Here is a 24666-nt window from a genome sequence, read left to right on the forward strand (position 1 = left end):
CAAAGAAAACAAATTATACAGTGAGAAAACCATGACAAGAAGATAGAAATAAAACACAAAAACAAAGGGATAACCACAAAAATATTTTAACTGTTCCCCAATGAAAATGAAATGATAATATATAATACCATTCGGAAACTCAAAATATACTCATCATTGTTTGATAAAATCATATATGTAGCACTTAGTATAACAGATTGGAGGAGTCTTCAACTCATGACTGGACTGCTGCTTGCATCTTAATGTTGCTGAGTAGTTAGCATAGGTGCACTGCAAGCCCCAACTTTCACTCCAAGCATTGGGTTTTCTGGGTCAGGGCTGCTCCAGGTCCAGCAACTCTCTTTCCCCCTCTATCCTGTGGCAAATCCAGGATGAGTTCAGGGTTTTCTCCATTGAATAGCTAGGATTTGCATAAGGTTATATTTGAGGTTCTGTCACTTTAAGGCACTCAGATTCTAGAGGCAGGGATGTTTTGCTTGCTTCTCAGTATGAAGTGCCTGATACTATTTTCCCACCCTGGCTTAGGGGGCATGGTCTAGAGCTGCTTAAAGTAAGGCTCAGGTTACAGAGCAGGGAGGAGAGCTACAGAGAACAGGGGGCTTTAGAAGGAGAGTGTCTGAGAGCAGGTAGACCAAGAGGCCAGCTAGGCACCAGCAGGAGCTGCCTACTAAAGCTGAACCAGCAGACTGGGGTATGCAGGAGGTGGGTGAAATTCCTTCTAACCCAGCTATTGAATTTAACTCAATGCCAGAAGCTATGGTAATTGGAGAAGGCATATTTGAGTTCATTGAAACTGTAGAGGTTTTGCAGATTGATTGCGCCTGTAAGTTATGTTCCTCTCTCATTCTACTGACCTGCTGACTAAAAAAGGATTTGTGTTTTTAAGAAAGCACAGTGTTTTGGGAAAAGCATGTACAGAAGCAAAAGTATTTGAATTTGTTTCATGCTGGTAGCAGGGTACTTTTCCGTCTGTGCTGATTATTGTGCTCCATTCAGCTATGTTGCTCAGAGTGGTTGCCATGGACACCTGTAACAGATTGAGGTCTGCAGGCTGGGAGCTGAATACTGTCCTGTTTGCTGCTAACGTTTTCCACCACTATATGGGGGTTTAAAGCTGCTTAAGGAATATACTGCCTGTTTTTGTCTGCCTGAGTGTGGGGGAGGTGCTGATAAGAAGAGCTGGCAGAGACTGCCTGAAGCAGTTGTATGCAAGCCAACTCAGCAATAAGTCCAAGCTGGAATTTACAAATCAGTGCATAGTAATTTTGGTGCTACTTTTTGGACTCTTTTCTGATCTTCCCGGTGAAACTAACTAGGACAGTCTAGTCAAGTTCCATTCTTGTGCAGAGACTGAGAACTGTGTATTGCATTTGAACTGTTTTGGCAATATTCATGACAATTGTTTATTTATGAAAACCTGATTGGCCAGTGGTTGGAATAAATCTTTATTTTGTTCTGAAGCCATTCTGACTGGGTGTCTGTTGAAAGAAAGTCTGCTGTATTTACCTGTACCTGCACTGTTAGGCAGTTGCCTAATTTGAAGGAGATCATCAAGCTATAGAGGGCACACTGGGGAGAAGGTTGTCAGAGCCCAATGTGCTAACCAAGCCAGTTAGGCGCCTAAGGGTGACAATCCCAAAGGTCCAGTTTCTTTCCCTTTACCTCCCCTCCCAGTTCCAGCATCTGTCCTGCTCCTCCCTCCCTGTTATCCCTGTAACTTGTCTCAATCGCTGCTGATAGCAGCACTGCATCAACTAAATCAGCCTACATTAGAGCTTTATTATATTACATTGCATTACCTATTGTTTATATTCCACCTACACCAACAAAAGTTTGAGACAGTTTACAAAAAGTGAAAAACAGCCCAAGAGACTGGGAATTACAAACAACATTATTTACCTTCTCTGTGGTATCCTGCCCCTTCCCCACCCCAACACAAATTCCTGCTTCTGTGAGAGCAGGACATGTCACAGGAAAGGCCAAAGTCATAGGAAAGGCTGATTTAGTTGATGCAGTGCTACTTCTAGTGGCAACTGAGACAAGTTAGAGGGACTACGAGGAGGGAGGGAACAGGACAAATGCTGGAAGTGGGAGAGATGTTGGACCTGTGGAATGAAGGGGAAAGAGAGGTGCTGGACACAGGGAGGGAGAAATGCAGAAGGTGCTGCTCTGCTGGACTTTGTTGGGGGTGGGGGCAGACAGAAAGGTGCTGGTCCCAGGTGTTGGATGGACAGAGAGAGGGAGAGGAATAGATGCTGGACTGAGGAGTGGAGGAGTGGAATAGAAGGGAGAGAGAAAGACTGAGACTAGTGGAAAATGAGGGGAGGGGGAACACTGGACCAAAGATGGAGAGATACTGGGCTGGGGGGGGGCAGGAATAGAAGAGAGAAGGAGATAGATACTGACCCCAGGAAGGAGAGAGAGGAGGGATAAGGAGACAGAGAAGAGATGCTGGGCATGGAGGGAATATAGGGACAGGGACACAGAAGGGCAGTGCTGGACAGAGAGGGAATAGGCACACACAGGGACAATGCCATGGTGAGGGATATGGACTCGGGTAGAAATGCAGGACAGGTCAAGATAGAGACACAGAGGAGAGATGCCAAATATAGGGGAAAATAAAGACACAGAGAGAAGATGCAGAACATGGAAGGACAGGGACACAAGAGGGGAGATTCTGGACAGAATGGATAGGGAAGTGGAGGGAAGATGGATGGTGGACAGGGGAAGAGAAGAAATGTCAAATGGGAGGCGACCCTGCAAAGACAGGAAAAATAATGAAAAGCAGAACAGAGATGCTGCGATTAATGCAAATAGGAAAAAATGCTCAGACAACAAAGATAGAAAAAAAGTATTGTATTCTAAATTTATTAACTGGAATGTGCCAGCTTTTTGGCAATGCAAATTTCTGGTACGAGACATTTCAGTTTCCATTTCTATGTTATTTTGTGCAGAGCCTGACTTCCTGAGGTTTCCAGTTCAGTTTCTTACTGTCACGTTTCTATCGCTGATATGCAGTCCTTATTTCATATTTGTCAAGGGTGTCTGTGTTTTCTATGTGACTAAGGTGTGTCATTCTGCATGTAGTGCCTTCTAGAGATCTTGTTGCAGTTGTGTTTGTTTTATGGTTTTCACTAAGTGGTGTATTGATTTTTTTAGGGCATAGTGATGCTTATTTAGGGCATAGTGATGGTTTTTCACACACAAGGTTGCTGCTCTTTGAATCTTGGGAGTTAGTGCTTTTAAGATACACCTCCTCCTTTACTAAGCATAGCGCAGGTTTTAGCGCCAGCAGCGGCGGTAACTGCTCTGACGCTCATAGGAATTCTATGAGCGTTGGAGCAGTTACCGCCACTGCCGGCACTAAAACCCATGCTACGCATTAGTAAAGGAGGGGGACAGTGTTTTTGCATTGTTTTTTTCAATGGAGGAATTGAGGTAAAATCAAAACTAATCTCATTCCAGTTTATCATAACATTATAGGGGGGGTTTTAGAAAAATTTTCAGAAATGTTTTTTATTGAGGTGGTTGTCTTTCCGGCTTAAATTATGAGACACTGAGACGTCAATATGACATCTAAAGTCTGAGTTTGGATGTTCTGTGAAGTGCGTCCAAAAACTGGGTAGAGAAAGTAACTGTTTCCTAAACTGCAAAACGTCTTATTTTTTTATTTTTGACAATGACCTTTCTAGACATGTTCACTCTTTAAAGTGTCTATCTTTTTGACCATTTTCAAAAAAAAACAAAATGTCTACATGAAAAATACATAAAACAAGTTATTGGGATGTTGGAGAAGTCAGTGTTTTTAGTAGTCTGGCTACACAGATATCCCAGCAGAGTAGTGGGGCACCCTAGGGGGTACTACAGTATACATCTCACCATAACTGTCTTACTCTGCTAAACTGTATAACTCCTCAATAGCCTATATATCTGCAGGTGTCACCAATATGTCAGTACTGTAGGGTTTGGTAGGCTCACACTTTCCACCATAAGTGTACTAGTTACACTGGGCTATGGGCCTGGGTCCCTTTTCTCTGGAGTCCATTGTACTGACCACCAGGATACTCCAGATATCTGCTTGCTGCTCTATTAGGACTGGCTATAACATATGCTGCTGTCATACATACACATATGTACTGTTTCATTCACATCTTTGCAGGGGGGGGAAGTGGGAGGGGGTCAGTGACTATTAATGAAGTATGGAGGGGGTGTCATACTTACATCCCTTCAGTGGTCAGGTTGGGCAATTTGTTGGCACTTATCAATAATAATAAAACCCTTAGCCGTGCATGCGCACTTTGAAACTCCGTGCCTCCATGCCACAAACGCATGCGCAGTACAATAGAACTGCCGAGCAGGGAAGCGCTGAGGAAGCCAAAAGTGTGCAATCCTGGAAGCCTTTTCACACCCTGTCTTCAGCTCCCTCCTTCCACCCTACTCGCATTCAGTCCTTCCCCCTCCCCAACCTTAACAGCACGAAGGTGCATCTACCCGCCTGAGAAAGAGAGCACAAAAATAAGGCGGTTTCCACCAGTCTCTTCCCTCCCCCCCCAAGGTCTTGAGGCACACTCCGGGGCTACGGTGTCCCACAAACCCTCCTTTGCTCCCCCAGAGGTGGCTTGTGAGGAGCTGTGCATGGTTCTGCGCTTGGAAGAGTCCGCACAGCAGCAGTAGCCGCCCCGCACTTCTAGCTCAGCACATCTCTCCTGTCCCTGGCCGCCTTCACCATGCGTTCACCAACCATAAAAGCATCTTAGCGCACAATAATATCAATGTCAGCGTCGGGGAAACAGGCTTAAATCAGCGGCGGTGGCTAGAGAGGCAGAGAAAGAGAGAGACAGAAAGACATGCAGGGGAGAGAGACAGACAGACAGACAGAGAAGGGGCAGGGAGAGAGACAGAAAGAAGGACAGTGAGGGGGCAGGGAGAGAGACAGAAAGAAAGACAGACAGGGGGCAGGGAGAGAGACAGAAGGAAAGACAGACAGGGGGGCAGGGAGAGAGACAGAAAGAAAGAAAGGCCTCAGTGCCCCATGGTGTTAAAAATCTACACATCTATTCTAGCACCTGTTAATGCAACGGGCTTAAACACTAGTTTGTTAATAAAACAAGTTTAGCCCCAAACCTCCAAACTGTGTCCTGGATATTTTGTGAAATAGCTATCACTGCAAAATGGCAAGGTCATAAGTCCATCCCCTTGAAATGTAGATAAACTACTGACAAGCGACATAGAAAACCATCTAGAAAATAGTTTTAAAAATGGAGTTTTGGACTTTTGAGCGATTTAAAATATCCAAGCGCCATTTTTTTGGATGTGTGTGTCTTTCAAAAATGGGCCCAACTGCCTCAAGAGGGCCATTTAAATGCAGTTGAATTGTTTCTTTAGATGTGTGTGCAGTTTAGTGTTGTTGAGTGCTTGAAATAATTGAGTTTAAATATATAACGTGTCATCCATCATATAGAAATCCATTTTTACATACATGTGAAGGTATTACTTGTCAAAAAAAGTAGCCAGCAGCCCTTCCTTGGGCTTCAGTTCCTTCACCACTTGCCAGATTTATATATTGAATGGTGGGTGGTGCATGTCACTCTTCCAGATGTCAATCACAAAAAAAAATCATTCACCAAGAAATGCCAGTGCAAGGACACAGTAACTATCTAAGTAAATGGAGGAAAGACCTCAGTGTCACCAGGGATACAGAATATACTGATATCCTGAGGACTCACCTGCTTCAAATTTAAAATTGAGGCAAGGTCAGAAAAACTCCACTAACAGGTCAACCCCTCAAATCCATTCTTCAAATCAATATTACAAAATAAACAAAATAGCCAGTCACTTATCCGTAAACAGTCCAATTTCTCAGCAACACAGTGCAAGAATAGCAGAAATTAGAGTTCCAGAGCTTGAACATAATATTTTCTGAAATTTACACCACTAATCCCAAATGCAAGCTCCACTTCATAGGAGTTATACAGTTTAGCAGAGTAAGACAGTTATGGTGAGATGTATACTGCAGTACCCCCTAGGGTGCCCCACTACTCTGCTGGGATATCTGTGTAGCCAGACTACCGTATTTTCACGCATATAACGTGCGTGTTATACGTGTTTTTACAAACCATGCATAACCTTGCGCGGTATACGCGTGAGCGCGCTATATAAAATTTTTTTTACATAGTTCCCCCCGACGTCCGATTCACCCCCCTCCGCAGGACCGCTCGCACCCCTACCCCGAAGGACCGCTCGCACGCACCCGCACCCCCACCCCGAAGGACCGCTCGCACGCACTCCCACCTGCACCCCCACCCTGAAGGACCGCTCGCACCCCCACAGCCTCCCGACCCCCCCCATCATGTAGAAGCTCCTACCAGTGTCCTGCTGCTTCCTCTTGGCGGTCCCGGCCCTTCTGTGAGCCCTGCGCCTGCTGCTTCCGCTTCCGCAGTTCGCCCTTTCTCTAACGTCAAGCCCTCTTGCCCCGCCGACTCCCCGACACGATCGGGGCAAGAGGGAGCTCAAGCTCTCTTGCCCCAGTCAACGGCGGCACCCCCGACACGATCGGGGCAAGAGGGAGCTCAAGCCCTCTTGCCCCCCCCCGACACGATCGGGGCAAAAGGGAGTCCAAGCCCTCTTGCCCCGCCGACTCCCCAACTCCCCGACAATATCGGGCCAGGAGGGAGCCCAAACCCTCCTGGCCACGGCAACCCCCTACCCCCACCCCGCACTACATTACGGGCAGGAGGGATCCCAGGCCCTCCTGCCCTCGACGCAAACCCCCCTCCCCCCAACGACCGCCCCCTCAAAGAACCTCCGCCCGCCCCCCCCCAGCCGACCCGTGACCCCCCTGCGTCGGCACGACCCCCACGACACCCCCACCCCACGGGAGCCAAACCCGCCTGTCCGGCAGGCAGCCAACGATGGAATGAGGCCGGATTGGCCCATCCGTCCCAAAGCTCCGCCTACTGGTGGGGCCTAAGGCGCCTGGGCCAATCAGAATAGGCCCGGGAGCCTTAGATCCCTCCTGGAGGCGGGGCCTTGGGCACATGGTCGGGTTGGGCCCATGTGCCTCAGGCCTCGCCCCCAGGAGGGACCTAAGGCTCCCGGGCCTATTCTGATTGGCCCAGGCGCCTTAGAACCCCACCAGTAGGCGGAGCTTTGGGACGGATGGGCCAATTCGGCCTCATTCCGTCGTTGGCTGCCTGCCGGACAGGCGGGTTTGGCTCCCGTCTGTCCGGCCAACTACACAAAGGTACGGGGAAGGGGGGTGGGGGTGTCATGGGGGGTCGGCCAGGGGGGTCGCGGGTCGGCTGGGGGGGAGGTCGGAGGTTCTTGGGGTGGCGGTCGTTGGGGGAGGAGGGTTTGCGTTGAGGGCAGGAGGGCCTGGGATCCCTCCTGCCGTAATGTAGTGCGGGGTGGGGGTAGGGATCGCTGTGGCCAGGAGGTTTTGGGCTCCCTCCTGGCCCGATATTGTCGGGGAGTTGGGGAGTCGGCGGGGCAAGAGGGCTTGGGCTCCCTATTGCCCCGATCGTGTCGGGGGGGCAAGAGGGCTTGAGCTCCCTCTTGCCCCGATCGTGTCGGGGGTGCCGCGGTTGGCTGGGGCACCAGGGCTTGAGCTCCCTCTTGCTCCGATCGTGTCGGGGTGCCGCGGTTGGCTGGGGCAAGAGGGCTTGAGCTCCCTCTTGCCCCAATCGTGTCGTGGAGTCGGCGGGGCAAGAAGGATTGATGTTAGAGAAAGGGCGAACCGCAGGAAGAGGAAGCAGCGCAGGCGCAGGGCTCGCGAAAGGGCCGGGACTGCCAAGAGAAAGCAGCAGGACACCGGTAGGAGCTTCTACATGATGGGGGGGGGTTGGGAGGCTGTGGGGGTGCGAGCGGTCCTTCAGGGTGGGGGTGGGAGTGCGTGCGAGCGGTCCTTCGGGGGGGTGCGAGCGGTCCTTGGGGGGGTGAATTGGACGTCGGGGGGGGGCATCAGGCTTTCAGGGTGGGGACAGGACTTCAAGGGGGAGAGGAGAGTCGGGGCGGGCGAAAGGAGAGTCGGGGTGGCCAGAGGAGAGTCGGGGCGGGCGAAAGGAGAGTCGGGCGGCGACGGGAGAGTCGGGCAGCATGCGCGGTATACGTGTGTGCGCGGTATATAAAAATTTCTGTACATAAATTTGTGTTTTCCGCGCGCTATACCCGTGTGCGCGTTTTACACGGGTGCGCGTTATCTACGTGAAAATACGGTACTAAAAACACTGACTTCTCCAACATCCCAATAACCATTCATAGGATTCCCAATAAGGCCCTGTTTCATGATTGTTTCATCAGGGGAAACACTATAAAATATCCAGAAAAGTATTTCTATAAATAAAAAAAAATGAAATAATAAGATGTAAACATGCAACACAAAAAATACCTTCTAAATGCAGCTTCTGCTTCAATAGCTCATTGCAAAATGGTTCCTCAGTGTCTGGCACGGCTTATAAATACATCATGATGATGTCATGATCACATGGCACCAATCCAATGTAGGAAATTCTCAAAAAGAGACCCGCAATGGAAGTAAGGAAGACAGATTGAGGCATCTGGGTTTTACTTCCATTGAAAACAACGGAAGTAAAACCCAGATGTCTTAATCTGTCCTCCTTTTTCTGGAGCCATATGGTAACCCTGAGTTAACCACTGAGACTGCTGACTGCTTATTTTATAAGTGTGAAGCAAAATGTGTCCAGGAAAGCGTACCCTTCAGCCTGCTGGGATTTATCCTGTGCCCAGCTCGATAAATAAAACTCTGTTTTGTAGATCCTGGTCAAGGTTAGGGTTGCCAGACATCCAGGAAAACCTGGACATGCTCTCTTTTTAGAGGACTGTCTAAGTGCCCGGATGGACTTTCCAAAACCCAGCAGTTTGTCTGGGTTTTGACAAGTAGGGTTACCACAGGGCTCCAGAAAAAGGAGGATGGATTGAGACATTTGGGTTTTACTTTCACTAAAAGCAATGGAAGTAAAACCCAGATATCTCAATCTGTTCTCCTTTTTCTGGAGCCATATGGTAACCCTAGGAAAGCTCTGGCCATGTCTGGAGAGCCTCTGAGTATGCACGGATGATGTCAAACATGTCTGCTCAAGCTTGGAAGCCCTCAGACATGACCCGGAGGTCAGAAATGAAAACACAAAGCTTTCTGGGGCTAGAGGCAGAACAGGACATGGCCAAGATGAACCATAAATATTGACAGAAGTTCAGAGACAGACACTCTTTTTTTACAATGTCTCGACTGCCTGGCAATTTTCATCAACAACAGATCTCCTTTATAAACCAATTTTGCAATGGAGAATCATTGAGATCAACATCGGAAAGTGTTCCTGCAAGAGCCTAATGTGCTCACAATGCTGGAGTTAAAGACCCCAAGTGCTGCTACTTCTGTCCTCACTCGTGCTCCAGGGAATCTCTATCAGCTATGGCAATGATGTGGTCTGGCCTCTGGAAGGCCTGAGGCAAAGCTGGACAGGCTCAGGTCCCCCACATCTTCCCAGGATAATGCCCCTGATATGCTTCACTAATGTTCAAGAATAAACTAAGGGGTAGATATTCAGCTTAATGTAGTCAGCAGTTTTTAAGCCTCTTACAGCCATAGGCTGAAGTAATCCCAGATATAATAATAATAATAACTTTATTCTTCTATACCGCCATAGTCAGATGACTTCTAGGCGGTTCACACCGAAGGCAGGACAATCAGCGAATTACAGAATGCAAATAGTGAATGTACAACATATTACACAAGAAACAGAAAGAAGCAAAATATAAATTTAGTGTGGCTTCCGTTTAGGAGATAGATCTGTTAAACAGTACAGTTAATTACTCTCTGAAAGGCGCTGTAGGTCAGCCTGGCTCCATTGATGTAGTTACCCAACCAAGACTGCTGTTTGCTTGCTTGAAACATGAAAGACCTGTCCAAAAAGGATTTATATTTACAGCCGGTGATCCTTGGGTATGCAAATATGTTACAGTTTCTGGTTGACCGTATGGGGTTGTGTAATACGAAATGTGGTAGAAGATAGGAAGGCGCTAGTCCCCAGGCCTGCTTGAAACAAATACAGGCAAACTTGAACATTATTCGCACCTCCATTGGCAACCAGTGTAACAGTCTGTAGAAGGGGCAAATGTGGTCGCTTTTCTTCAATCCGAATATAAAGCGAACTGCCGTGTTCTGTACTATTCTTAATTTTCGTACTGTTTTCTTTGGGATACCTAGATAAAACGATATTGCAGTAGTCCAGTATTGATAGAACCAAAGACTGTACCAGTAATCTAAAGGATGTAGGGTCAAAGTATTTTTTAATGGTCCTTTAATTTTCACAGTGTGCAAAAGCAATAGGCTGAACAATGCCCAGGCTCCAGCACTGAATATCTGAATACGTGTCGTCACCTGGAAATTAACTGAGCCCCAGCTGATATTCACACTGGTGCCAGGTTAGCTCAGTAGATAAAGTTAGGACAGTCTTTTTTTGCTGTGCTAAGTTTATCCTTAATTAGCTGACTGAATTACTGCTAACTGGTTAAGTTCCAGCTCCATATGGCAAACAAAACAGGGAAAAAATCTCCATAACTACAAAACCGAACAAAGCAACAGTGGAGATGTTCAAAAGTTTCTGAAGTACAACTTTATTTCAAAACTCTGCCAAAGTGTGCGAAGGCTCAACACACACGTGTTTTGGCCTCAGAAGCCTTGCTGCTAATTTTGAATACTACGCAGAACAACACATTATTGCAAAAAAATCAATACACTTGTAATGAGCTTTCCTTACTATACAGAGTGTCGCTTATCGTAAGTAACCATTTGAGCCCCTTTTGAATAAGCTTCTTTTTACGTACCATTGAGAGTTTGGAAATAAACTTTTGAACATCTCCACAGTTGCTTTGTTTAGGGTTACCAGATGTCTGGATTTCCACGGACATGTCCTCCTTTTCGAGGACATGTCCGGGGGTCCAGACAGCTTTTCAAAACCCAGCACTTTGTCTGGATTTTGAAAAGCTTCCCATCAAAATCACGTCGGGAAGAGGCATCCACACATGTGCAGATGCAACACGGTTACGTCATGCACACACACGCGTGCGTGTGACATCAGTGCTTTGCATCCGCACATGCACGGATGCCGTCTGAGGGCGGGGTTTAGGGGTGGAATGAGGCATGACATAGATGGAACTGGGCAGGTCTGGGGGCGTGGCCATGGGGCTGGATTTTCCTTCGGGGAAAATCTGGTATCCCTAGCTTTGTTAAATTCCAGCTCCACCCTAGCACTGACCAGAGAATGCCAGAGTAGTCAAAGGCAAGATTCAGTAGCACTAACTGCTAAATATTGCTGAATAGCCAGTTCAGTAGGGTTTAGCCAGGCAGGAGCCTCTTCTGCCCAGTTAAACGCTTTTGAATATCAAGTTCAAAGGCTTCAGGACTCGCATCACTGACCCCAAAGCAAAAAGACAGTGCAGTTAATTTGCTGACTGAAAGGGAGCTTAGTGAAAAGAACCAAACTAGAAGATCAACAGTCAAAGTTGGTAGCAACAGTGATATAACCTTTTCTTTTGAAATATCTTAAAGCTACAGTGACTATCTTTCATTGATTACAGAAAAATGGTGTACACACTAAAAATACAATGAATATAAAATACATTGTTTAAAATAAAGAGTTAATAAAGAGAGGAAAAGCACATATGTTGGACAATTTTGCAAAATAAAAAGGTAGGAGGCAAGTGATAACACCATATGCCACTCATATATTATTCTGGGTGGCTGCAGAGCTGAAACCAGGTGTGCAGAATAATACAGAGATAAAGGGCTCCTTTTACGAAGGCATGTTGGCAGTTTAACGTGCATAATAGCGTGCGCTAAACTGCCGGACGCGCTAGCCGCTACCGCCTCCTCTTGAGCAGGCAGTGGTTTTCCAGCTAGCACAGGGGTTAGCGCGTGATGAAAAGTCAGGTGCTAAAGCGGCTTCATAAAAGGAGCCTAACTCCTAGAGCCATTTTGGGTTCAGGGAGAATTAACTTTCAAGACCTTATCTCCTCTGAGGAACACAGTTTTTCCAGAAGCATATCATAGATCTCCAGTGCCTGGGAGGGCAATCTTTAAGTTTTCAACCTCAAAACCCCCCCCTCCCCCAATCCACACACATAATCACCTGCCATTTCTCTGCCCTGTCCAACACAAAAGTCATGTTTTCAAGAGGTGGTGACACAGCAGGGCCTTGGGTGTGTGAATGGCTCAAAATCCCCAAACTTATATTTGATTTCAGTGCAGTTGGGTACTTCTTAAATGTCTACCTCCCATGGGCTAGTGATGGGGACCATGACTCCCACCCATTCTCCCCAGGACTTAGTATACCACTGATTCTTCATCCTCTGGCTGTACCACTCCTATAAACCCTCAGGCACCTCTGGCCAAGCACAATTTATTCCGGTGTAGTCTTGTTAGCCCCTACTACAGACTGCTACACTGGCTGCCAATGGAGGCACGAATAATATTCAAGTTCTCTTGCAGATGTTTCAAGCTGGTTTGGGGACTAGCTCTTACCTACCTGCTACCTCACTTCGTATTATACAGCCCTACAAGACAAACCAGAAACTGCAATCTATTTGCATACCCAAGCACTACCGGCTGTAAATACAAAACCTTTCTGGATAGAACTTTTATGTACCAAGCAAACAAACAACAACACTGGCTAGACAACTACATTAATGGAGCTACACTGACCTATGACGCCTTTAGAAAAGCCATAAAAACTGCCTTATTCGACAGAAATATCACCTAAAAAGTATCTACACCAATCACTAAATCAAATTCTATTATTTCTAATATGTCCACTCCTGTGTATAAGTCTGAAATTTTTAACAAGTTTTAACAATCTGTATATTGTAATTCGCTGCTTTTTAAGATTCTGCATACTGTAATTCACTGACTATCTGCATATTGTAATTCGCTGACTGTCCAGCTCTCTTCAATGTGAACCGTCTAGAAGTCACACGACTATGGCGGTATAAAAAAATAAAGTTGTTATTTTTATTATTATTAAGCTAAATAGGCAAAAACACATAACATGAGGGAATAAAAAAGCTATCAAGCACTGTAGGGTATATCTTTGTTATCTTTAACTGTTGCGGTAGCAGTTTTATTTCTGGAGAAAATTAAAGGAAGAATGAAAAGAAACCCAAAGGATTGATAGAGAAAGGGAAGCGGAGATTGGAAAAATAGAAAACAATGAGAGCACAGGAACAATGAGAGCACAGGAACTGGGGGCACAGGAACAAACAATGGATGGACCTTGGCATGTGTGTGGAGAGGGAGGAGGGGTAGGAACAGGAACAGGGTAGTAGACAGATGGGCCTAGGGAGTGGGGGAGGGAAGGGGTAAAGAGCAGAAGCTGCCTGTCCTTCCCCTTCTTCTATGACTCCTGTACACCAAATCCTTTTCCTAACACTGACTTTCCCCAATCTCTCTCTTTACCCTAAACCACTTAACCCTTCACCACTAGGCCACTCACTTTTTGATTTCACCACCTCACTCTCTTCTCAGCCCTAAAGCTTCAACACTTTCTCTTTCTTATTCAGGTATCCCCACTCTACCTGAATGCATCTCAACTGCATTGCAGCCCCTCCCATATTTCTCCTACACTTATCAGTATTCTCTTACTCCTTCTCTTGCTCTACAGAGCACATAAATCCCAATCCCGGTCCTCCTAATCAGCCCTCTCCTCCAATGCCACCTCCAGACTGTCTCTTCTATCTTGCTGTGCCGTATGCATGGAACAAACTGCCTGTCATTACATCAGGCACCATCTCTGGCAGTATTCAAATCCAAGATAAAAGCCCAGTTTTTTTAATGCTGCCTTCAACTCCAAACTCCCCCTCATCATAAAATTAACTATATCCATCCTGTCATTCTTTCTGCAAGAAACTCCCCAACCCCTATGTGTCTGTCCAATTAAACTGTAAGCTTTTCTGAGCATGGACCGTCTATTGCATGTTGATTGTACAGTGTTGTTTATGCTTTTCAGCACTATAGAAATGATAAACAGCAGTAGTGTAGAAAAATTTATGGTATTACTTAAATTAGCGTAACATAATTAAATTACGTGTATCATAAATTAAATTAGCGTAACGTAAATAAATTACGTGTATCTTCGTTTTCTAGGGGAAAACCATAATCTCCTTACCCAAGGTTCTTTAGTTTGCCAGTTTATACTAAGAACTAGTATTTTAGCCCGTTACATTAACGGGTGCTAGAATATATGTTTGTGTGTCTTTATTTCTGTCTCTCTCTCCCTCCTGATGTCTGTCACTCTCCCTGGCCCCCTTTGTCTGTCTGTCTTTCTGTGTCTCTCCCTTCCCCTGTGTCTTTCTTCTTTTCTTTCTATCTGTCTCTCTCCCTGCCTCCTATGCAGCAGCATTTCTCTCCCACCACTTTCCTGTGCAGCAGCCACAGCAGCATTTCCTCCCCCTCCATTTCCCTCCCCCCCACCACTTCCCTGTGCATCATCAGCGTTTCCCCTAACCCCCCTTTCCCTTCCCGCGATCTGGCCAGCTCCCTTAGTCCCTTACCGCCCCCCCTTCCATTCTCGCGGTCCCGACAAACCTTCCGATTCCAGCAGCGTCTGCAGCACTCTACACACTGCTGCTTTGGGGCCTTCTACTGCCCAGCAAATCAGGGCAGTAGAAGGCCCCGAAGCAGCATGTGTAGAGTGCTGCAGACGTTGCTTGAATCGGAAGGTTTCAGGACCCGCAGCCATTGCCGGACCCGAAGCGAGCTCTGGGGGTTTTGGGGTTTTTTATGCGGGCCCAGCCGGAGCAGGAGGAGAAGCCTGGGAGGCAGGCATTAAAGTTCGTTTGGGAGGGGAGTAGGGAGGAGAGCAGCTCCTCTCCCTTCCAGCTCCAGTCCGGCCCCTGCTGACGTCGCCCTGGCCAGTTCACGCTCCAAAGCCGCAGGAGACGCTGCGCTGTACGACCTCTTCTTTCTGCTGCCGCGTGCGTGGGCTCTGGCCGACAGGCTCCGCGCTGCCGCGCGCATGCGCACTCCTACTTGCGGGTTCTTACAGCGCACGGAAAACGGGAGCACGCAGGTGGGAGTGCACATATGCGCTTAGGGCTTTATTATGAAAATAGAAAAATATAATTCATAAGCCAGCAGCAATAACTAATTATTGTTCACAAAATATCCGATTACATATAAGAAAATCAGTACACAATTATTACAACACACTTGCTAGATAAATAAGTAAAACTAATTCTTACACTCTATAATTCCTTATAATAATAATTCCTGATTAGCAGCAAACTATTACAGATTATCACCAAGGTGCTTCACTTCTCCTTATCCCGAACTACAATAGGATTCATTTATCTAACCCCAGCTGATAAGATAATAGAATTCCGTATTCTCACCATCCAATTAGGCCTTGGCACAAAATCAGGTGAAAGAGAAGACGTCCTCTACTCAGCACTGAAGATAAGAATTCTTTTGGTACCGGAACAAGAGTTCGTCAGCCACAGGAGAAGCTGTAACTTAGGTTGGCAGCAAAGATTTCCTTTATGTGATGGAATCCAGATCTGTTTAAAGGTCCAGTTCTTTCTCTCAGGTAGAGAGTCACAAGAGGTAACTGTTCAGGTCTTAATTATAAGATGTGCAGAGAATCCAATGTTAAGATGTAAGCTCCCAGAATAATTATAATTAACATGTTTCACTTGGATCTCGTCAGATGACCTCCCTTGACCAATTCAGAAACAGAACTTAGATGAATAGCCTCTCTGTATAGTCTCGTACAGGCTGTGAGACAGAGGCGCCTTCGTTAGATAAGAAGTATAAGAGCAATTCCTCCCCCAAGATTCACACAGGCTAAGCATGGAGGCATAGCTGGATGACCTTGACTAGAATACAATCTGGTACATACCCAGAATGCATCAGGCAGAAACAGCAAAGATGTGTTCTTCTTTCTCTTCTTGCTAGGTTCAGGCTGGAATGATTTCTTGCAAACAATGGTTCAGGCTTGATGATGTCATAGAGGCCTAACCTTCAGGTGCAAATAAGGATGAGAAAAAAAGTGTGTGAAGCACCAATGAAGGCATTTGTCTGTCCCAGAGACCACTAGTATGATAAGGAAAAGCATGGGAGAATAGGGCATGTGCAAGCTTAGCAGCTTATAAGTAGAGTCCTAAGCAAGTTCACAATCAGCAAGTTGCAGCTTTCAAATATAGGACACACCGACTTACAGTAGTAGGGAAATTCATGTTTCATGTTCAGATTTACACCAAAACCTGTTCATTTACCCTGTTATGGAAAATTGTTCATATAACTGACACAAAAAATGTTGTGTTTTTCTTTTTTGCTGATTCCAAGTGATTAACAAAATACAACGGCATAAAATTACTGCAATTTGGGACTCGCATTTATGACTCTTCTCTGCTTTTCTATCTGCCTCTCCTTTTGGCTAAAAAGGTTAGATTTCTATTAATAGGCCATCTTTTCATTGTAATCTGTAACGCTGCTTGTTGTTTGCCTATTTTAAAACTGGTGACATTTTGTTTTGAAGTTCGAGGCTTTATAACCTCAAATAAGCCTGATTAAACAGAATGCATAATAAGAGCAATAATAATATGCCTAATAATAATACTCTGTTGCAGACTCCCTGTAAATGCCTTCTGCCTATTTCTGTGATTTTCCAATGTGCTATTCTATGAACTAGTGCTATGTTTATGTTCCATGCATTATATTCACAAGACAATCATGTTATTGATCAAAGACAAAGGGAAAGCATGCGGACAGTTAAAATTAAAATGAGCAAAAGTTACCATTTCACTTTTACTATCACATCCTAAACCTTTTAGCATAACTGAAATGTATTTGGGCTTGAGCTTTGTCAACACTGTGAATTTTTTCCCCTCACTCTTGCCAAATGGCATTAGATAAAAGAAATATATGCCTATATATCCATTCTTAACCAATTAATTTACTGGTTCTACATTCCCTGCTATATTGTATACCACAATGAGAACAAAAGCTGCAATTGTAGAAACAGAGCATTTGAAAAAAAGAGTCATTTATCTTACTAGTGAAGCTTCTACATGAAGCAACATGCTTTATACAAATCAGCACCCTTCAGGGCATTCATCTATTAGCCTGTTTTAAACTTAGTGATTGTACCATGTTTACAAGGGGCTGTGGGTCTTTAAATAAAGTACTATGGCCAGGATTCACTAACCTGCCTGATTGGGCCCGATTGAGGCCCGATCCGGGCAAGTCCGACGAATTCAGCAAACTCCAACATGCAGATGAGGGCGATCAGAGGAACGCCTCCATCTGCAGGCACGGATTGCGCTATAGCGATCCCCGCACATGCGCAGACCATCTGTAGATGGTCTGAACATGCGCGGGACCTCCAGGCCGTTGGAGTTGTTGTTTTTTTTTGGGGGGGGGGGGGAGTTTACATTGAGCGCAGCCAGGGAACAGGCATTAAATAGATGATCTTGGAACTTTTGGGAGCCCGTGGTTTTAACCCGCTTAAGCCTGCGGGTTAAAACCACAGACTTGCAGTGCGGGGAAGGGTGGGAGAGTTGGGGCAGGCAGGCAGAGTGTTCAGGTTTGGGACTGGAAGGCAAGCACATTGGGGGCTGCAGGAGGCATTCGGGGCAGCAAGAGATTGGGGCTGACAGGGCAGAAAGCAGGGCAGTCGCAAAGGGCTTCAGCGACTGGTCCTCAGAAGTCGCTTTTTTTTTTTTTTTTTATTGGCCAGCCCAGTCGGTGTTGCAGGGCTTTGTTTAGTGAATCGCGTCCCTGCCTACTTTGCACGCTGTTGCTCTCATTTGCATGCGCGGATTGGAGGATGGTCGGAAGACAGGTAAGTGAATCGGGCCGGGGTCGCAAACCGATTGGTACACGATCGGTTTGCTTTGTGAATCTAGCCCTATTTTCTCCTACAGTACTTTTCAAAAGGAACAAAAAAAGAAAACCCTACATATGTATATTCTCTTTGAAAACTGTCCATAGGGCCCATGGATGTTGCACTTTCTTTTTCTGCAAGCTGATTTCTGCAGAAAAGCAGCACACATGGATGTATTTTGTTTTCCAATCTTATTTATTTACCCCTCCTTTACTAACACGTAGCGTGGGTTATAGTGCCCGCAGCGGCGGTAACTGCTTAGTTTGCTTTATACCAATCATTATCTAATACAAACAGGCCGATACTGGGCAGTCTAGCATGGTCTTTGTCTCGGATATGGCGATTTGGTTAGAATGGGATGGGGAGGGCTTTGATAGAAGCTCCAGTGAAAGAATAGTTAGGATAGGCTGAAGTGAGCTTTGATGGCAATTCCAGTAGTAGGGATCTAAATATGGTATCGCCTGATCTTCTACGATCTATGGCACAGAAATATTAAAGAAAAAGACAATTTAACCATGAATGTATAATGCGTGTGACGACTGAGCGGACTGGATGGACAATTCAGGTCTTTATCTGCTGTCATTTACTGTTACTATGTTACATTCTATATGCAAATCAGATCTCAAGACCTTCCTGTTTAAGGATGCCTTTGATCCATGACCTGCCTCCATACCATGTACTTGATGACCAGACTTGGATAACAGTGATATAAAATATATTCTTCTCTTTCCTATACCCAGATGTGCTTCCTTTCATATTTTCTGAAACATATTTAATGTATTGTTATAAATTTCCCATAAAGTCCCCTCATTGGGCAGTATATCAAGACTTATTACACTTGAAACTTTTTTTTTTTTTCATTTTTCTTTTCATTTTTAAGCATTTTTATTTCTAAATGCAGAAAACCTTGCATTTAATCCCAATGAGCATGTGTGGCGTTTTTACATCTTGTTTTCGATGAACACTGTTTATTCGAGTATGAAGGCAAACATTGGTAAGTTTTATGACCAGCTTAGAATCTTTAGAATTTATTTCTCAACCAGGCTCACTTTTTATTTTGATAGCTCTTTTTAGTGAGTTATGCAGTATTTTACAATTATTGTTTTAAACACTGTTTTTTAAACCTGTTTATTCATAAGTTTGTACTGTTCTCCCTCTTTTGATTGATTGTCTTTTGTTCATAATAGTTTTTTTTTATTATTAAGGGGTGCTTTTACAAAGTTGTAATAAAAAGTGTGCTTAGCACACTCTTATGTGAGTTTTTCCTGTTTGATAAGGTCATTCTTACTGCAGCCAGAAAATTGACCATTTTTCCATTTTCTGAATTAAAAACTTGGGAACTCCCTTGTTCCCAAGAATTTATCAAAGAATAATATTAAACCACAAACAGCTTTATTAGCATATTCTTATTTAAATATACTGTATTCCATAGCATGCAATTGAATTTGCAAGAAAGTAATCAGATTGATTATTACCAGACATCAATATAAAGTATTGAAATTGGTTTTGAGCATATTAGGGAGCCAAAACAAGATTAGGTATAATACATCAGTTATGCTCCTCACAGCTGAAATGTACTGTATATATTTTCCACCCTTTATCTCTTTTGGTTAAAATGCTCCAACACAAACCTGGAAAGATTGAAATGGCATTTGGACTAAATTCTGGTGCAACTCCCCCCCCCCCCCCCAGTGTTCCCTCTAAGGTGAGCGCATGAGCGATTGCTCACTATTTTCAGTGGCGTCGCTCATGCGCTTTCTCCTGTCGCTCACTCGAGGGCGAGGTGAGAGGAAGCGGCGGCGGCCTGTATTTTAAAGTTGAAATATGCAGCGGCGGCTCCTCTCAAGATCCCTGACTACATCGGACTTCCGACGCAGGTGGGGATTTGTGAGAGGAGCCGCTGCTGTGTCTTCAGTGTCATACCGGGGAGGGGGGGGGGCGGTCCGCCCTGGCTGTGCACCCGCCCTAAGGCTGCAGTTGGAGAGGAAGTTCGGGCCAGCCAATCGCTGCCTGGCTGGGCGGAACTTCCTCTCCGACGGCAGAATTGACGTCGGGGGAAGCAAAGAGAGCTTGGGGCAGCCGCGGCAGTGGCTTTGGGGCCTGTTTCCCCCCGATGGTTGTGGTGGTGGCTTTGGGGCCTGTTTCCCCTGATGGTGACAGCAGTAGCTTTGTGGAGGGTAGGGAGAAAGAAAGGGGGCAGGCAGGGAGACAGAAGGGAAACAGAAAAAAAGAAAGGGGGCATCAAGAGAGAAAAAAAAAGAAAGGGCAGGGAGAGAGGAAGAAAAAGTTGGGGGAGGGAATGAGGTCTGGAGGAGAGGAAGCATACAGGCTGAAAGAAGGGAAGAAAAATTGGATGCACAATCAGAAGATGAAAGTGCAACCAGAGACTCATGAAATCACCAGACAAGGTAGGAAAAATGATTTTATTTTAAATTTAGTGATCAAAATGTGTCTGAATTTATATATGCTATCTATATTTTGCACTATGGCCCCCTTTTACTAAATCGCAATAGTGTTTTTTAGCGCAGGGAGCCTATGAGCGTCGAGAGCAGCGCTGGGCATTTAGCGCAGTTCCCTGCGCTAAAAACTGCTATTGCAGTTTAATAAAAAGGGAGGGGGGTATATTTGTCTATTTTTGTATGGTTGTTACTGAGATGACAATGCATAGAGTCATCTGCCTTGACCTCTTTGAAAAAACCCCAGAATAGGAATGATAACATTTTCTCAGCGTATAGTGTGCTTTGTGTTTTTTAATTTTATTGTTGGTAGATCATTTTGTCTTGATCATTTTAAAGTAGCTCGCAAGCCCAAAACGTTTGGGCACCCTTGAGCTAGAGTGTTGAAGCTGTGTATTTCTATTTTATCCCCCCTTTTACAAAACTGTGGAGCGTTTTTTAGCGCCAGCCGTGGTGGTAGCAGCGCTGATGCTCTGAATTCTATGAGCATCAGAGCTGTTACCACCGTGGCTAAAATCCACACTACAGTTTTGTAAAAGAGGGAGGGGTTAGTTTGTGATGACATATTCCATACTAGGCGAAGGTGTTTTCTGTGTTCTGTGTGTTCGAAAGACATGGTTTTCTGTTAGGATTGACGTTGTAGGATTGATCTGTGCTGGTCTGGCTTGTTTAGTTTTACAATGGGTGTATTGATGTACTGCTCACTGCAATATGTAAGATGCTGCCTTTTCCTAGGTACTCATGTGTGACGTGTGGCTTGTTACTAAAAATCATGTTTTTCGTACAGATGGGGGGGGGGTGCCAAAAAATGATGGGCCCTGGGTGTTACATATGCTAGGTATGCCACTGTATGTAAAGATACCAGAAAGCTGGCGAAGCAAAAACTTTAAGTAAATTGTTATTCTTCTAAGTTTTGAGTATTTAACCTTCCCACAATCTCATGGGCACTCGTTTCAAGTTTCAAGTTTATTGAGATTTTGATTTAAACGCAATATCAAATATTTTCAATGTGTATAACAAAAATAAATTTGGGGAAATAAATAAAATCATTTGAACAATAAACATACAAACATATCCATAGATGATTAAAAATACATAAGGAGTACAAGGATAAACTACATTTGTTTAAAAATGCGTCCTCCGCGCCTGCTCATAAATTTGTGGAGTATGTAACTTGTCGCTCATCAGTGTTCTCCCCAGGGCCTTTCAGCCGGGCGCTCCGCCCAGCTAATTTAGATGAGCGCCCGGCTGTAATCTCGATCGCAATCCTGCTGCTGCTGCCGCCTTCTGCTCAACATTTTTTAAAAAAACCTTTTCACCGGCTTGGAGATTTACCGGGCTGACTCGGCACAGCCTGAATCGCAAGAGCCTGACTTTTTTTTGTTTTAGATTTTAACGCCAGCAAGCGACTTGAACCCATGCTCCCCGGCGGGGCTCTAACGTGCATGCCGCTTCCCTCTGAAACCGGAAGTCACGTCCCGAGGGGGGAAGAAAAGGGAAGTCGGCATGCACACGCCCCGGAGCATGGGTTCGCTATAGGAGACAGGTCAACTTACAACTTGCTCTTGCTTGCTTTCTGTTTCCGTAAAGGCAGGACCCGGCAACGAGGAAGGCCCGAAGCAAGCAAGAGCAGCGAGTTGTAAGCTTCCCTCCGTTGCTGACTTATGGAAGATAGATCAGCGATGGAAGGAAGCTTACAACTTGCCTTAGTCCAGCCCTGCACAACATGCGGCCCAAAACGGATGTCACTGCCGATATGGCTCTCACTCCGCTCTCCTTTGAAGATTAGCTCAGGAGGCAAGATTTAGCCCGAGATCAGACGAACATTAAAGGGCATCTGAGCAGATTGAGGAGAACATGTCCTGTTTTTCCATGCCTAAAAATACCATCTTGTCTAATGTAATCTCTGATCAGATCCTTAAGAGTGATGCAACTATGTATGCTGGACAGTCTCCTCCAGTAAACAGAGCTTTAAAGCCTGCAGCCATACAGAACCAGATAGTCAAAGGGCTCCGAAGTGTAGTATTGCCAAGGGATCTGTCTCACAAGTTTCTGCTGCTGGCAGATGTAAACACAGCACAAGAAATAGAGACTTGTGGCATTCTGTGTGGAAAGCTGATGCATGTAATAGTGCCAAAGCAGTCTGCTGGACCAGACTACAGTTCAGTGATATGGGGAATATGGAAGAATTATTCAGTGTTCAAGATCAACATGATCTCCTCACAGAAGAAAGACGGAGAGAAAGAGAGAGGCAGATACTGGAGAGAGGGGGGGGGGGAGAAGGGAAGGAGATAGAGATGTCAGACCATGGGATGGAGTGGCAAGGAAGGAAAGGAGAAGAGAGAGATGCCAGAGCATAGGGGAAGGGTGGAGACAAAAAATGGAGAGGGGTTGAAGCTGAAATAAATCATGTACAAAGGAGAGAAAGGGCACAGGATATAGAGTTTACTGAAGAGACATAGAAAGAGGGAAGATACCATATGGAACAGAGAGAGAGCAGACACTGGATGGAAAAGGCAGAAAGGGTGGACAGTGGATGCAAGGGGCAGAGATAGGGTGGACAGTAGATGGAAGGGGTAGAGAGAGGGTAGAGGCTGGGTGGAAGGGGCAAAGAGAGAGGACAGATGTTGCCTGGAAGGGAGCGAGGACAAATGCTGAATAGAAAGAAGAGAGTGAAGAGAAGATGACTAAAGCAGAAACGACAAAAGGTAGAAAAAAAAATATTTTTTTTGCTTTACGTAGAATCAAGTAGTATTGTAACTGTATTGATTAAAATTTATCAATAGGAAATGGAAATAAGGCAATTTTGGGGGGGACTAAACCCCTTTCCTCAGATCAGGACAGGATACCATAACAGCTGTTTACTGTACTGTCTTGAAGAAAGATTTGGCCTCTGAAAGCTAATTGAAAAATGGATTAGTCCAATAAAATGGTATTTTCATATTTCTCATTATTTGTTTTATTTCTATTTGTTAATTTGTAAAGTGGTGACTTATGTAGAAGTTTTTTTTCAAATTTACATCTACTGTCTTTATATTTTGCACAGTATTAGGGGACATGTGTCACTGTTTCTGTGGTGTTGCATTGTATGCAGAGTCTGGTTTCTTGGTTCAGTTTAACTTTTGACTACATATTTCTATTTTTAGTTTGTGATTATTCCATATTGGGCGAGGGTGTATCTGTGTTCTGTGTGTATGAAAAGGACATGGCTTTCTGTTAGCATCGACTACAGGATCAATTGACTGTAGGATCTGGTTTGTTTAGTTTTCCAATGCGTGTGTTGGTGTTCTAGTGCTCACTGCAGTGTTTAAGATGCTGCCTTTTCCTAGATACACCCTTATTGTGTGACTCATGGATTATTACTAAAAATATCTTTTTTTATATAGAGGAGGGGGTTGTTAAAAAAATAATTAGCACTGGCTGTCATATATACTAGGTACACCACTGGATTTAATGACCCTGTTCTAACTTTACTGTTGACGTAGGTGTTGTCTCCCCCAACACACAGACACACACATTATAAAGAATTAAATTAAAGTTGTATTATCATCAAGCAGCTTTCAAATGACATTATAAGCAAATAAAAATAAAATATTTTTAATACATTGCTAATTATTACCTGCATCTTTACCTATACTGTTTTGCCCTAGCTTTTACTTTGCACTATAGCAAAATAAAAAAGAAGCAGATAAAGATCAATCACACAGGTGCCCTTCAAGGCTCAGTAACACCTCTCCCTAAATTATGTGGAAGAGGTCTGGAAGTGGGGATAGCATCTATTTTATATCCTCAGTGAGACCTCAGGAAGGAACCTAGTGATCAAAACATTATTAGAGGTGTTGTACAGCCATTTTTTGTATGACTGTATGAGCTATATTTATCTTTTTTTTTTTTTTTAGTTGTTTAAATTCATGCAGAAATAAATGGTTAGATTGAACCTAATGACTTCATTAACGCATTTCCCTTTTTTAAACCTCTATACCATTTGAAAGAGGGTGAATATCTAATTATTCACTTCTAGAATTGGATACTTCTTAGATTTAGTAAAAATATTCTGGCACAAGTGTCAAACCTTAAAGGAAGTCATATCGAGCATTGGAAAATAATAATAATTAACTAATAAAAATAGTATACATTTAATTTTCTCCACTACCAAATTTCCCCGCCCCGCCCCACCCGGATACTTTTTCATGCCACCCGGCTGGAAAAAATTTCTGGGGAGAACACTGCTCATGCATATTTTTTTTTTGCACACACTTCATCAATCCTTAGAGGGAACATTGCCCAGGACCCTCCCTCTTCTTCTAAGGACCCAT

The 24666-nt window shown here is 44.7% G+C and overlaps 1 protein-coding gene across 1 annotated transcript in view; it reads left to right on the forward strand.

Annotated features, from left to right (window-relative positions):
* The first annotated feature begins 588 nt into the window (after nucleotides 1-588).
* DGKB (diacylglycerol kinase beta) overlaps nucleotides 589-24666 on the forward strand; it is a 733919-nt gene continuing 709841 nt past the window's right edge. The window contains exon 1 of the mRNA XM_033930985.1: nucleotides 589-702. The gene's annotated coding sequence lies outside the window, so the exon portion shown is untranslated. The remainder of the gene's footprint in view (nucleotides 703-24666) is intronic.

The sequence above is a fragment of the Geotrypetes seraphini genome, chromosome 2 (assembly GCF_902459505.1).
Source record: "Geotrypetes seraphini chromosome 2, aGeoSer1.1, whole genome shotgun sequence".
NCBI lineage: Eukaryota > Metazoa > Chordata > Amphibia > Gymnophiona > Dermophiidae > Geotrypetes > Geotrypetes seraphini.